This window comes from Trachemys scripta, chromosome 6, assembly GCF_013100865.1.
Source record: "Trachemys scripta elegans isolate TJP31775 chromosome 6, CAS_Tse_1.0, whole genome shotgun sequence".
Classification (NCBI taxonomy): domain Eukaryota; kingdom Metazoa; phylum Chordata; order Testudines; family Emydidae; genus Trachemys; species Trachemys scripta.
In genome coordinates, this window is record NC_048303.1 from 80,151,472 (window position 1) to 80,165,902 (window position 14,431).

Here is a 14,431-nt window from a genome sequence, read left to right on the forward strand (position 1 = left end):
AGGTCCTAACCACATCAGCCACACCATCAAGGGCTCATTCACCTGCATGTCTACTAATGTTATATATGCCATCATGTGCCAGCAATGCCCCTCTGCCATGTACATTGGCCAAACCCGACAGTCCCTCCGCAAAAGAATAAATGGACACAAATCGGACATCAGGAATGGTAACATACAAAAGCCAATAAGTGAACACTTCAATCTCCCTGGTCATTCTATTACAGATTTAAAAGTCACTATCATTGAACAAAAAAACTTCAGAAACAGACTTCAAAGAGAAACAGCAGAACTAAAATTCATTTGCAAATTTAACACCATTAATCTGGGCTTGAATAGGGACTGGGAATGGCTGGCTCATTACAGAAGCAGCTTTTCCTCTCCTGGAATTGACACCTCCTCATCTAAAGCCACCCTGATTGAATTGGCCCTGTCAACACTGGTTCTCCACTTGCGAAGTAACTCCCTTCTCTCCATGTGTCAGTATATAATGCCTGCATCTATAACTTTCACTCTATGCATCTGAAGAAGTGAGGTTTTTACCCACGAAAGCTTATGCCCAAATAAATCGGTTAGTCTTTAAGGTGCCACCAGACTCCTTGTTGTTTTTGTAGATACAGACTAACACGGCTATCCCCTGATACTTAAAGAGCAGCTAGAAGCCTCACTCCCTGGAAGTTGCACTACACATATTATTGCCCCTTGGCTGAGCAGTTAGGCAATATTCGAGGTTTTGCCCTGTATTTCCATTAAGATGAGTTAATTATGTGTGTCAGGTATATTGTTTGGTATAATCCTGTTTGTTTACACAGAACATTCACGAAGTCCAGTTTCCCAGAACACAATAAAAACAGACAACAGCAGACAGTTTCCTTGCTCGCAGTTTCCAAGCTTGTCTTTCCACTGAGCTCCCAAGGAGCTCTGTGTCTCCCCACTACACTAATAACTGTTTCTCTTGCTTTCTATCCATGTTTTGCTTTCTGCCTCTCACACACCTAGATACAGCCAAACAATCCCTTAGTCCCTGCATTTGCAACCAGTCCCAGGGAAACTCCTCGTATTCTCCCTAGGTTAGTTCTTCCCATGCAGTCCAGAGCCTTGGCATAAAAAGGGACTTAATTGTTTCTTCTCTTTAGCCTGAATGAAGGGTGCTTAGCCCATCCGTCAACATTAACCAGGTCTGTGATTCTCTAAGGATCAAAGACCCACTTAACACTTTTCAGCATAACAATATTGTGGTGGCTGGTAAATAAAGTCTCTCATTTTATGCGTGTGTATGTATTCTATATATTACACATACAAGTGTGTATATTATATGATGACATGAAATTAAATATATTTCTTGACATTATACAAATGTCATTATATAAATATGACTTTATTCCTCACCAGATCTCACAATCCAGCTGCTTTGAGAAACACTAAATTCCCTTTTTTAAAAAATTCACAAAAGAAATCCACTCTGTGGACCAAAGTTTGAGATAAGCGTGTCTTGGTTGTCTCTAAAAAAACTTGCATGTGCACACTTTGCACATGCAAACCGCATATTTGTGCACAGATATGTGAAGAAGGGTGTTATCTAAATTCCCATTTCCATGGATAAATATAAATATTGCAAGAAAGTACATTCAGGCACATTTTTGTGGCCTAACTTACTTGTTTAAGTTGTTGAACACACACAGTTACCCTGGACTTCAGTGGGACCTGAATTTCTCTGCTCTTCTTAGAATCAGGCCTATTCTTTTGTTTGACAGGTCATTCTAAGTGCTATGAATTGTGAAAACAAAAGGCGAACAACCCTAGAGAAAATTCCACCTGTGCTTGTACACTGTAGTAAGGGAGGAACTAAAATACAAACAGGCAGTTCTTAGAATTGATTTGTTACAATTTCTTTAATGGTGCAGTGTCTTCTAATAGTTATTATGAGACAGAAGAGTTGATAGATTTCCTTTTTTAAACCAATGTTTGCTTGCAGGTCAGACCTATACGCACATGCAAACAAAAACAGGCTAGGCTGACGTGCTTTATTCATCTGCATTGTTCTGCATCAGTGTGTTCCAGGATGTCTATTATTGAGCTTTGTTAAGTAGGACAAATGTTGCCCAACATGGTACAACTTTGGGTCAAGTTTGCTATGCTAGCCAGGTTTTGTTTTTAATGATTAAATTAATGTATCTTCAAATATTGACTGAGGGAGTAGAGCAGGAAAGGGTGTTTAACTCATTGCTAGAGAATGAGATTAGGAATTACGGGAGCATCTCCAACTTGTATCTGTGCAGAGGACAAAATTATTTCCTGGGGATAATATTAGCAGGCAGTATTTTCAAACAGTAATATTAAATCAGTCCATTGCACTGAACCTAAATGAGAGGTAAAAAGGCATCCTTTAAAAAGTGGAAGTTAAATCCTAGTGAGGAAAATAGGAAGGACCATAAACTCTGGCAAATGAAGTGTAAAAATATAATTAGGAAGACCAAAAAATAATTTGAAGAACAGCGACCCAAAGACTCAAAAAGTAATATCAATTTTTTTTTTAAGTACATCAGAAGCAGGACTCCTGCTAAACAACCAGTGAGGCCACTGGATGATTGAGATGCTAAAGGAGCACTCAGGATGATAAGGCCATTGCAGAGAAACTAAATGAATTCTTTGCATCAGTCTTCATGGCTGAGGATGTGAGGGAGATTCCCAAACCTGAGCCATTCTTTTTAGGTGACAAATCTGAGGAACTGTCCCAGATTGAGTTGTCATTAGAGGAGGTTTTGGAACAAATTGATAAACTAAACAGTAATAAATCACCAGGACCAGATGGTATTCACCCATGAGTTCTGAAGGAGTTCAAATGTGAATTACTAACTGTAGTCTGTAACCTAGCATTTAAATCAGCTTCTGTACCAAATGACTGGAAGATAGCTAATATGACATCAATTTTTTAAAAAGGGCTCCAGACGTGATCCCGGCAATTACAGGCTGGTAAACTTGACTTCAGTACCGGGAAAACTGGTTGAAACAAGAACAAAATTGTCAGACACATAGATGAACATAATTTGTTGGGGAAAAGTCAACATAATTTTTGTTAAGGGAAATCATGCCTCACCAGTCTGCAAGAATTTTTGAGGGGGGTCAACAAGCATGTGGACAAAGGGGACCCAGTGGATATAGTGTACTTAGATTTTCAGAAAGCCTTTGACAAGGTCCCTCACCAAGGGCTCTTAAGCAAAGTAAGTTCTCACGGGATAAGACGGAAGGTCCTCTCATGGCTCGGTAACTGGTTAAAAGATAGGAAACAAAGGGTAGGAAGAAATGGTCAGTTTTCATAATGGAGAGAGGTAAATAGTGGTGTCCCCCAGGGCTCTGTACTGGGACTGGTCCCATTCAACATATTCATAAATGATCTGGAAAAAGGGGTAGACAGCGAGGTGGCAAAATTTGCAGATGAAACAAAACTGCTCCAGACAGTTAAGTCCCAGGCAGACTGCGAAGAGTTACAAAGGGATCTCACAAAACTGGGTGACTGGGCAACAAAATGGCAGATGAAATTCAATGTTGATAAATGCAAAGTAATGCACATTGGAAAACATAATCCCAACTATACATATGAAATGACAACAAATTAGCTGTTGCCACTCAAGAAAGAGATCTTGGAGTCATTGTGGGTAGTTCTCTGAAAACATCCACTCAATGTGTGGTGGCAGTCAAAAAAACAAACAGAACATTGGGCATTATTAAGAAAGGAATAGATAATCAGACAAAAAATATATTACCTCTATATAAATCCATGGTACTCCCACATCTTGAATACTGCATTCAGATGTGGTTGCCCCATCTCAAAAAAGATATATTGGAATTGGGAAAGGTTTAGAAAAGGGCAACAAAAATGCTTAGGGGTATGGAACGGCTTCCATATGAGGCGAGATTAATAAGACTGGGACTTTTCAGCTTGGAAAAGAGATGACTAAGGGGGGATATGACTGAGGTCTATAAAATCATGACTGGTGTGGAGAAAGTAAATAAAAAAGTAAAGAAAGTCTCATAACACAAGAACTAGGGGTCACCAAATGAAATTAATAGGCAGCAGGTTTAAAACAAACAAAAGGAAGTATTTCTTCACACAATGCACAGTCAACCTGTGGAACTCTTTGCCAGAGGATGTTGTGAAGGCCAAGACTATAACAGGGTTCAAAAAAGAACTAGATAAATTCATGGAGGATAGGTCCATCAGTGGCTATTAGCCAGAATGGGCAGGGATGGTGACCCTAGCCTCTGTTGTCCGAAGCTGGGAATGAGTGTCAGGGAATGAATCACTTGATGATTACCTGTTCATTCCCTCTGGGGCATCTGGAATTGGCCACTGTCAGAAGACAGGATACTGTACTAAATGGACCTTTGGGCTGACCCAACATAGCCATTCTTATGTTCTAAAATTTGCTGGTAGGCTAGATACACAGATAAAGAAGCCTTCTGAATTACTTGCAAATGACCCTAACAACTACATTTCAAGATGCCAATTATTATTAACTTGTGTTTGCATCTTATTCAGCATATTAATTCAATTTTTTTTTAAATATGTACATATGCATCTGAATGAGATTTGTCTTGAGTGGCAGTGGAGACAGCCAAAAGGGGAGATGTAAGAAGGGATTTGAAAGAGAAGAGAGGAGCTGCATGACATTAGGAGCTGTGAGGTCAATCCAGGTGTAGAAAATCCAGATATACATGTATATGGCCCTAATCCAGCAAAGCAATTTAAACCCATGCTTAACTTTAAGCACATGAGTAGTCCCATTGGCTACAATAGGATTATTCATGCTTCTAAAGTTTACGCGCAGGCTTAAAACATTTGCTAGAATGGGGCCTATACATCTCCATAAAACCCAAGTTCAGTGATGCACACAAGATCTGGCCTCTGTGAAAGGAAAGGAACAAACAAACATTTCACAGCCCAATTATAAAATGTTTCAGAGTGCTGACAATTTTTAAGCCAAACCTTTTATAGAGTGTATAAACCAGTGGGACATCTCACTGGCTAGTGCATCAAATAAAGCTCCCAGCTGCAGGGCCGACTCCAGCATTTCTGCCGCCCCAAGCAAAAAAAAAAAAAAAAAAGCTGCTATCGGCGGCAGCAATCGGAAAAAAAAAAAAAGCCGCGATCGGCGGCAGCAGTTCAGCGGCAGGTCCTTTGCTCCTAGAGGGAGTGAGGGACCTGCCGCCCCTGAATTGCCACAGGTGCCGCCCTTCTCCCTTGGCCGCCCCAAGCACCTGCTTGTTAAGCTGGTGCCTGGAGCCGGCCCTGCCCAGCTGTGGCAGAATACATCTCTTTCTTTCTTCAGTGATGGGTTTATTTCTCAACACCAGAACTGTCCAACATAAATCAAACAGTTAAACTAGGCCTTTTTCTTTTGTCCCTAGGCTCCTGCAGAAGACCAATCTGGCCCGCAGTAGCTCTCGCTTCCCACTAAAGCAGCTGGTTGGGGGGTTTGTTTGTTTGTTTGTTTGTTTAAGGATCAGGTGACTTGCATTCTCTCATCTGATCCCTGGCCTCAAACCAATCACCTGGGATGTAGTTAATTGGGTAAGGCTAAGATTTTGTCACAGATATTTTTAGTAAAGTCACAGACAGGTCACAGGCAATAATGAAAAATTCACAGAAGCCCATGACCTGTCCCTGACTTTTACTAAAAATATCCATGACAAAATGAGGAGCCTAGGCAGCTGGGCCCAGGCTGGGAGCTCCAGGGTCCCCCTCCCCTGGCGCCTCTGAGTTGCGGGGGTCCTCCCTGCTGCCTGTGGCAGCCGGGAGCAGGAGGGAGCTAGCCTACAGCTCCCTGCCTCCAGACACAGCAGGGGACCCTGCAGCTCCCAGCCCATGCTGGCTGAAGTCATGGAGATCTTTGGAAGTCACGAATTCCATGACTTGCGACCTCCGTGACTAAATCACAGCCTTAGTCATAGGTGTGGCAAGCCTATGACTTAAAAGGCCAATCCACCCTCTAACAGGGTGGATCCATATTTCAAGAAGGTTCAATGGCAGATAGCATGCACAGCTACCATGGAGGGGAGTGCTCACAGTGAAACAACAGATGGATGGCTTTCATGGGTTGGATACAGGGGTGAAAGTAGGCCGGTACAGGCTTGTATGGTGTACCAGCAAGAAGCTGGTACTGGCCCGTATGTCGTTGCCCCTTTCCCCTGCCCTGGGCCGCCGACGGGGGGGGAGGGGCAAAGGGGGCAACTGCCCCGGGGCCGGTGATTTAAAAGGGCTCGGGGCTCCCGGCCGCCACTACTGTGGCAACGGCTGGAGCCCCGGTCCCTTTAAAATCACAGCCGGAGTCCCGGGTGACACGGGCCAGGCAGCGCTGGCTGGCTGGAGGAGGCTGACTACCAGCCCCACCCTTTCTGTCTGAGGCCCCGCCCCTTCCAGGGGCCAGTAGCCGGGCCCCTGTACTGGTAAGTGTTTCATATTACTTTCACCCCTGATTGGGTATCATATGATATAAAAGAGAACAGATTTCAGATAATGTGCTATTTTACTCCTAACTTCCTATGCATAACTAAAGAGGGAAGTTTAGTACATATTAGTAAAGTTATTGAAATTTTGTAGCTTACCTTTGCAAGTCACCTTTAAGAACAGCACTGTGTTATTCAATCAAAATGTTGTTCCCAGTTCTTTACAATGGAATATCATGCCAATATGTAACAACTATAATACAACTTTGTACCAGTTTTGCACATTAGTTTGCACAATTTAAACAGGAAAAAAACCAAAGTAGTTTGATTCCCATCTCACTTAAACTGACATAAAAAAGGAGTAACTCCATGGAAATCAAAGGAGTAAAATGATGTAAAAGTGATGTGAGAACAGTCAGGCCCAAGGTCACCAAAGCAGGACAATGAAAAGTAATTTTACCTTGGATTATCATTGAAGGGTAGACAAAAAATATACAGCAAATCAAAATATTATAACCAGCATCATTGAACAATTAAGTAAGTCATAGCAGGAAAGATCTTCAAACACTAGCTCAATTAAAGAAAAGCTTAAATTATTGTGACCCTTGCTCTTGTGTATACAAGTCATGACAAATTGTATTTCACAATAATGGGAGTTTTAGGACTGCAGGTAAATGTGTTAACTTGTTTTACTTAGGTTATGTTATCTTCTATAATGTATTTTATATACAAAGAACTCTTGTACCACAAGTGCTTGTAAATTAGCCTGCAGCCTCTATTCTGTGAGCAGACAAGAGGTTTTCAGAGGGTAATCTTGCTGTCTCACCCACACACACATGAATCAAACACCACAGCCAAAGCACTTTCTTGCGGAGTTTTACTTTACAGCAGGCAATCATGGGAGCTTTCAAAATATTTTTTGTTTCTAAGTGCAAGGCAAATAGAAGCATGTTGGTCTCAGCGGCCATGTATTCCTCCAACACTGCTGTCCCTCCAGCTTTGATGCAGACAAGGAAGGGAATGCAAATAGTTTGCTTACCAGAAACTTCACGCACAGGAAATGGCCGTGAGGTTTCCTCAGCCTGTTAGCTGTTACCTTTACTGGAAAGCCTTTGGGGGGGGGTGGGGGAAAACACAGGTAGGAGGAGTCACCACTGCTGCTGCAGCCTGGGCAGAATCTTGTGGTGAGGCAGAGGATGAAATTTCTTTGCAGAGCAAATGCTTTTTCCCTGAAGTGCATGGTTATCAGTCTCAAGATGATCAATCTCAAGATGTAAAGGCTCCTCCTATGTACATTCTAGGAATTCAGCATCAGTTTCTGCCAGTGACAGAAGGCCTGTCAGCCTGCAAAAAGGAAAAAAAACCTCTGAGTGTGTGGCATAATAGTAAGAGAGGAAGTTGCAAGACGTTAAAGTCAGCTTCAAGTACCATTTGGTAGGGGAAGGACTAGCTGTGGCAGCAGAGTACTGACTAATTTCTTTCCCCTGAGAAATTCAGGAAAGAAATACGTCACTCAAATGCCAGTATTTAATCAGGACAGGAGCCAAGGGCACTGTGAAGGCAGCATGCTCAGCCCCAGCAGGAAAAGCCTCACAGAGCTAAACAGCAAACCCTCGACTCAGTTTCTGGAGTGCAGGTGACGGACTCTGAAGAGAGTCCTGTGCCACAATGATGATTTCTGTGCAGAATCTTGAGGGGGGGAGGGAGAAAATGGGGGCTCCTCAGGGCTCCAGCAGGGATGTGAAAGACCCTTCCCCCACCCACTCCCACAACTCTGTCAAGATTCTGCTTCTTAGAGAGAGCAAACATCAACAAATAAGAGAATTTGGGGAGTGAGATAATCAAATAGTGTGAAGTCATAGAGCTAGTCTACATTAGTAGCGCTACAATGGCGCCACTGCAACGTGTCTGGTGAAGATGCTCTATGCTGACAGCCCTCCCATTGGCAAAAATAAAACCATCTCCGTGAGAGGCGGTTGCAATGTCGGTGGGAGAAGCTCTCCTGCTGACATAGTGCTGTCCACACTGGCGCTTAGGTCAGTGTAATTTACATTGCTTGGTGGGGAGGGGTGTGTGGCTTATTCCCACCCCTGAGGGACATACATTATGCCAACACAGCCTGTCGTGTGGACAAGTCCATAGAGCTTAACACTGACATACATAGAGACTTTGTGAGAATAAGTTAGCCTTGGGCAAGTTTCTTCCGTTCTCTCCCTCCTACTCCCACACATATTAAAAACAAGTGAACTATCTTTTGAGCTTATAGTACCTCAGGGGAGGTGATGCTCTTCTTAGTGAGATAAGCAAAGGTTATTATTCTTGACAGTCACCCAGACTGAGGCACACAGGAGATTTGTCATGTCACAGAACACTGGTGAGAAATCAGAGAATGTCACTGTCAATAGGGGGCCCAGGGGTTCGTGGAGGGGATCTCAGGTCCTAGCCCACATACCTGAGACACCCCCTTGCTTCTGATCAGCACAAACCCCCTCTGAAGAGGCAGAAGGTGACCCCAGGAATGGACATGGCTCTCAGCAATAAAACAATGCTTTTATCCAAGCAGGGCAAGCCCTTAGCCCATTTCAGGGGGTAATACCAAGAGGAGACCCCTCAGGCAAGTTACATATGCATGTTCCTCAGCAGTAATAAAATATCCCAGTTCCCAATCCTAAATATACAGATTAAAGCTCTCTGACTCAATTAATAGTTCCAGTAGCCCAAGCCCACCCTCTCTATCCCCTGCTTACTAAGTGCCAATCCTTTGCTGCAGTCACTGATGTTAGAGAGTGCTGCAAAATCATTGAGGGTTGATTTCCATTGAAAGAGTTGTCAAAATCATAACATTACCAGGGAACCTTTCAATTTCAACCAGAAAAATTCCAACTAACTCTACAGCAAAGGGTTTCTGTTGCTCTTCTCTGACTGCAGAAAAGCATGCTACTGTGCCCATCCAGGTTTGTGCTGAGTTTGGTCCTCTGTGTGCTTGGGGATGAAACAATGAAAGGTTCCACACACCTTTCTCTAATCCTGCACCATGGTGCAGCATAATAAAGAATTTTTAGAAGCAAAAATCTAATTCGAAGTGGAATGTTTTTTTTTTAAAAAAAAAGGTGCATGTTTTGTTAAGCAATATAAGATGGAAACACGACTGGGGCATAGTTAAGGTTGCTTGACCACACTTACCAACTTCATAACAGGGTAGTTTCTCTGCTTTCTTACATGCTTTGATCAGCAGTGAAATAGTTAATAATGTTGACCTTAAAAATATCATCACTGGCATCTGAGCTAACATCCACTGAGAAGATTAGGATAGCTCACCCCATCAGCACTATTGTTTCAGGTCCCTTGCAAACTCAGGCAGATTTTGATGCCTCAGTTATGCTCAGGTCATGTTTACAAGGTTTTCTTCACAACCATAGCAGCTAGGGAATTTAAAAAAAAAAAAAAGTTGGCACTGTGGAGAACAATTTGGGGCCTATTCACATCCCCCCAGCTAGTCCTTTGTGCCCCCACACTTTGAGAAATAATGCCTTAAATGGGTTGCGCAGATGTGCAAGGGTTACAGAAATAGGAATAAGGTTTGCTAATACAAAAAAAAAGGGAGCTGTTAAATAATGAGCACGATTCTATAGGGAGCATCATTATGAAAATATAGAGAATACAGATATTCACTCTGGTAATAGTAACATTATTACAGTTGCTGCTATAGTAGCATTGATCTACTTCTTTCATTTGCCCTTGTGGGGGAAGTGGAGTTCCACTATCTCTCTATAATCACTATATAATTGAAGACACTTGTTTATCCCTTTGAAAAGATTTCAAGGAAACTTTCAAAGCCAATCACTGCAATGAATTATGGAGTAATTACAACAATAAGGATAAGCATTTTCATAAGTGCTTAAATGATTTAGGTCCCTAAATCTCATTGTCAAGTTTACAATTTTTTTGAGCTGAGAGCCCCCCCCCCCCCTTTGACTTACAATTTTTGTTGTGTTCCCCACAAACAAACAAAAATAGACACATGCAAAAGTATGCTTGATAGCTTTCTCATAAACCTGACAGAGATCTTAACACAACTTTAATTAAATTACCTACACCTATAAGTTTCAAATACACAGATACTTACCAATGGCACAGCCAAGGTTTCCTCAGCAGCGGGCTGCTTTTAACTTGCAGCCAGCTGCACCACTAGGACAGGGCCCCCTTGCCCCTCCCCCCCCTCAGATTTTCAGGGGGGAAGCACGTACAAAGGTATCTGAGGGCAGGACCAGCACTGGGTGCAGAGGCTGCCAGGAGCAGAAAATTGGTGTGGCCATGTTGGATGTTCACACTGACCTACAGGCTGGGGGGGCCTGCTGAGGTGAGTCAAGGGGCAGAGGTGGCACTCCTTCCCCATTCCCAGTGGGGGCTGGCCCAAGTCCTGCAGGACTCGCATGAGCTGCCTGGCGTCACCATTCACATCCCCAAATGTTCCAACATGCCCCCCTGCAGGGCGTGTCCCACAGTTCGATAACTGCTGCTTTACAAGCTTTTGAAAATTTTATCCTAAATCATTAAATAAAATAAAGTGTGTCCTAAATATAATTTTTAAAATATCAGTCAGGAAATTGATTTTTTTGTAACCCAGATGAGGAGACAGGAAACTAAGTACTACATAGAAAAAGCAGGATATTGTAAGGGCTACATTTTGAAAGGATCTATTTGAGATCTGCAGATGAAAAAGCATTATAATATACAAGTGCTATTTGAATTATTAGTAACAGTAATAACAGTTGCATCGGTTTGCATATGCAACATGGTAATTGCATATCTAATTACCTGTTTTCATATACAAACACAGGATTTTGCTTTGTAAAAGGAAGCAATCAAAAGAACATATATTTTGCAAACTATTGAAAATCTGACTCAAAGTTGTAGGGTAAGTGGGTTGTATGTTGTTTTTTGTTTGTGTGTGGGGTTTTTTAATATGGTTATTTTAACAGAGGTAAAAATCAACAAAATGGCCAGCAAAATATCTATCCAGCAAGAGGGAATCTAGCTTTATTAACAGTTATAGAGGCAGTTGACCAGACACAGGTAATTCTCAAATCTCTTTTGAAAATTAATTTAAAACACTACATCTATTTTTATTTAGCAAATATATATTTAGCTATTTGACATAATATAAATAGGCATTGTGGGTTTCCTTTAAAGTAGCCAATTTACAAAAAATGACTGAGACCTGCTTTAAAATAAGAGTAGAAGATATCAAAGAACTAGTAAGCATGCAATGAAGCTGACATAATGGAGGTATGGGGACTACTAACTTGTCCTCTATGCCTGGAACTTGCGGCAACTGCCTTAATGAATGTTAGTTAAATAATTACTGTCTGAAGAACAAAAACAAGCATCTATAAAAACTATTTAAATATATCTGATTTGCACAAAACAAGACTCCGATTTCAAACTCTAGCCCTAAACTCTGCAGTTTGGATGATAAACTGTGGATTTTATAGTTCAAGGTAATACTTGTTGCAGCAAGATTTTTCCAGAGCACATCGTTACATGTGTACCAAAAACATTCTGATAATACTGTTGATATTTGCAGAGGCTGAAGCAGAGGTGTGCATTTCAAGGACTTTTATCAGAGAAGACCTCTGAGATGTATAACAGAAATTGCAACAAAGAACTGTTAATTTTGTAGGCTTAATTTTGTTCCTAAGAAGGGAAGAATAGTGCTATATTGACCAGGCATAGGGCAGATAGTGTTGAGGTGCACTGGAAAAACCGTAGGGGAAGCTAGCTCAGAACCTAACCTATAATGAGAATACAAAGAATAATACATAGCAAATAACTTATTCAATTAATTTAGCCTCTTTTCAGTGTCTAGTTATCCAAGAGCAGTTTATAATTTTTCCAGATTAATTCTTTATTACATAAATCTTTGCAGCTTCTCATGACTTGACAGGAATAATTCTTGATGAATAGATTGTTCACAAGTAGTTCCTTGCCGTATATTTGATATTCTAAATTCAAGCTTGCTTTGTTAGTTTTCATTATACACAGGCCATATGGTATTGTGTTTGTTCCCTAGTTAAATGAATATAACACTTGGGTATGTCCAAACTGCAATTCAAGGTGTGATTACAGCTCAGATAGACATACATATGCTAGCCTTCCTAGTGCGAACATAGCTAAAAATAGCAGTATAGATGTCACAGCATGGCTTCCGCATGGGTTGTCCAAGTTACAGAACCTGGGTACATACTTAAACTGTTAAATTCTGCCTACAATAACCCTCTTAATTTTGTTTGGCAGAACTTCTCTTGAGCAACCAAGGCTACCTGTGGCAAGTTTTGTTGTAAGAAGAACACGGCTGCTACTCTGAAACAAGTTTTGTTGTGTGTTTTGTAATATAGAAGCATGAAAACAGGCTACAAATCAGACTCAATTATACGTGTGATGTGACCCAGCCAGGTCTCCAGAGGTGAAAGGCTAATGCATTAACCCAAGTATGCAATCTAGCCACCAGTGGCACAGGATTCTCTGGAGGTGGACGGGTCACAGCACTAATTTTTGGTAGAAGTACCTCAGCATTTTCTTTACTACATTATAATGTATCCACAGTTTAGTAACCATTCATGAGTATACCATATACATTAAAATCCCAGGGAAAACAATATAAAATCAGTTAGTCAATGAGGGTCCAAACTCTGCAGGTGTCCAGCATAACTGCATAGCATAGTTTATGAAGGACCTAATAAAAACAACATATGCAGGAATGGTGAACCGCAGCCACTGGGAGCCGCAGGCGCCCATGCCTGTGGACGGTCAATGTAAACACTGTCTCCTGGCCCGCTAGCGGATTACCCTGATGGGCCGTGTGCAGCCCGCAGGCCACAGATTGCCCACCACTGCTCTATTTTGTGTCCACCACATTTCCCTCTAGCACTGCTTATCTAAATTACAGGATCCCAATCAGTGCCATATGCCTGCCTGTGTCTCTTCCCCTCCCTGCCAGGCTGAGGTGAACTCCCTTTTGCTGTTTGTGAGACTCCACAGGCACTGATGAACCCTCTGTGTAATCAGAGAAGCCAGGAAGTGAAGCCAAAAAGCAATTTTCCAATTGAGGGAAAAGTAATTAGGGCCTGCTGGCAATGGAGCCGGACAGAACCGTAGAGGGTGAATCAGCAATAATGCTCTGGATGGTCAGTCACGTATATACATGTGCTGGGAAGTCCCTCGAAAAGTGATGCCCTGTGTAACTGCATAGATCTAAGCCGTACAAGTCAACTCCCTTGCCACACTATTCTCATTTTACAGGAAAACCATTTTGCCATAGTAGCTGTATCACACTGTGATGAGTTGGACCCCCTTGGATGTCACCTGGTAGGCTGAGATGCCACTGAGTCAGACTGTTCTGCCAGCCTGGGCCCCCTTTTACCTGGTCTTGCTGGGCTCGGCTCCCCAGCCTTTTCCAGCCAAGCACATAGGCAGAGCCACACCCAGCTGCACAGAGAAACAGAGATCCACTCTGGGAAGACTCAGCTTAAGGGGCTTGGCACAGCACCCATATGTCTCCCCACACACACACCCTGCTTGGAGTACAAACCCAAAATTATATGAAATTTGCCTCTTCCCTCAATGAGGAGGAGGGTATGCACAACTCCTTGCCCCCTCCCCCCCATTAGAAATCACATAAACTGGGTTATATTATAAACCAGAAATAAATTTAATTATAACAGGTGTATTTTAAGTAGTTAAGGAGGTAGCAGACAGAACAAAGCAGATTACTAAGAAAATAAAACAGAGCACACAAACTAAGCTTAATACACTAAAGAAACTGGTTACATGTAAGTTCTCACCCTAAATGTGATTCTAATAATCTTCTTCACAGGCCAGATGCCCTTCCAGCCTGGGTCCAGTTCTTTCCCCCAGTTCAGTCTTAGTTGTTTCCAGCAGTCATCTTGGGTGGGGTAGCAAGGAAGAACTGAGTACCTGGATTACT

General features: G+C 42.1%; 1 long non-coding RNA gene across 1 annotated transcript in view; it reads right to left on the bottom strand.

The window, feature by feature from the left end:
* Positions 1-7,772, bottom strand: part of LOC117879536 — a 139,516-nt gene extending 131,744 nt beyond the window's left edge. The window contains exon 1 of the long non-coding RNA XR_004646299.1: positions 7,484-7,772. This is a non-coding gene — a long non-coding RNA (uncharacterized LOC117879536). The remainder of the gene's footprint in view (positions 1-7,483) is intronic.
* Positions 7,773-14,431: the final 6,659 nt, after the last annotated feature.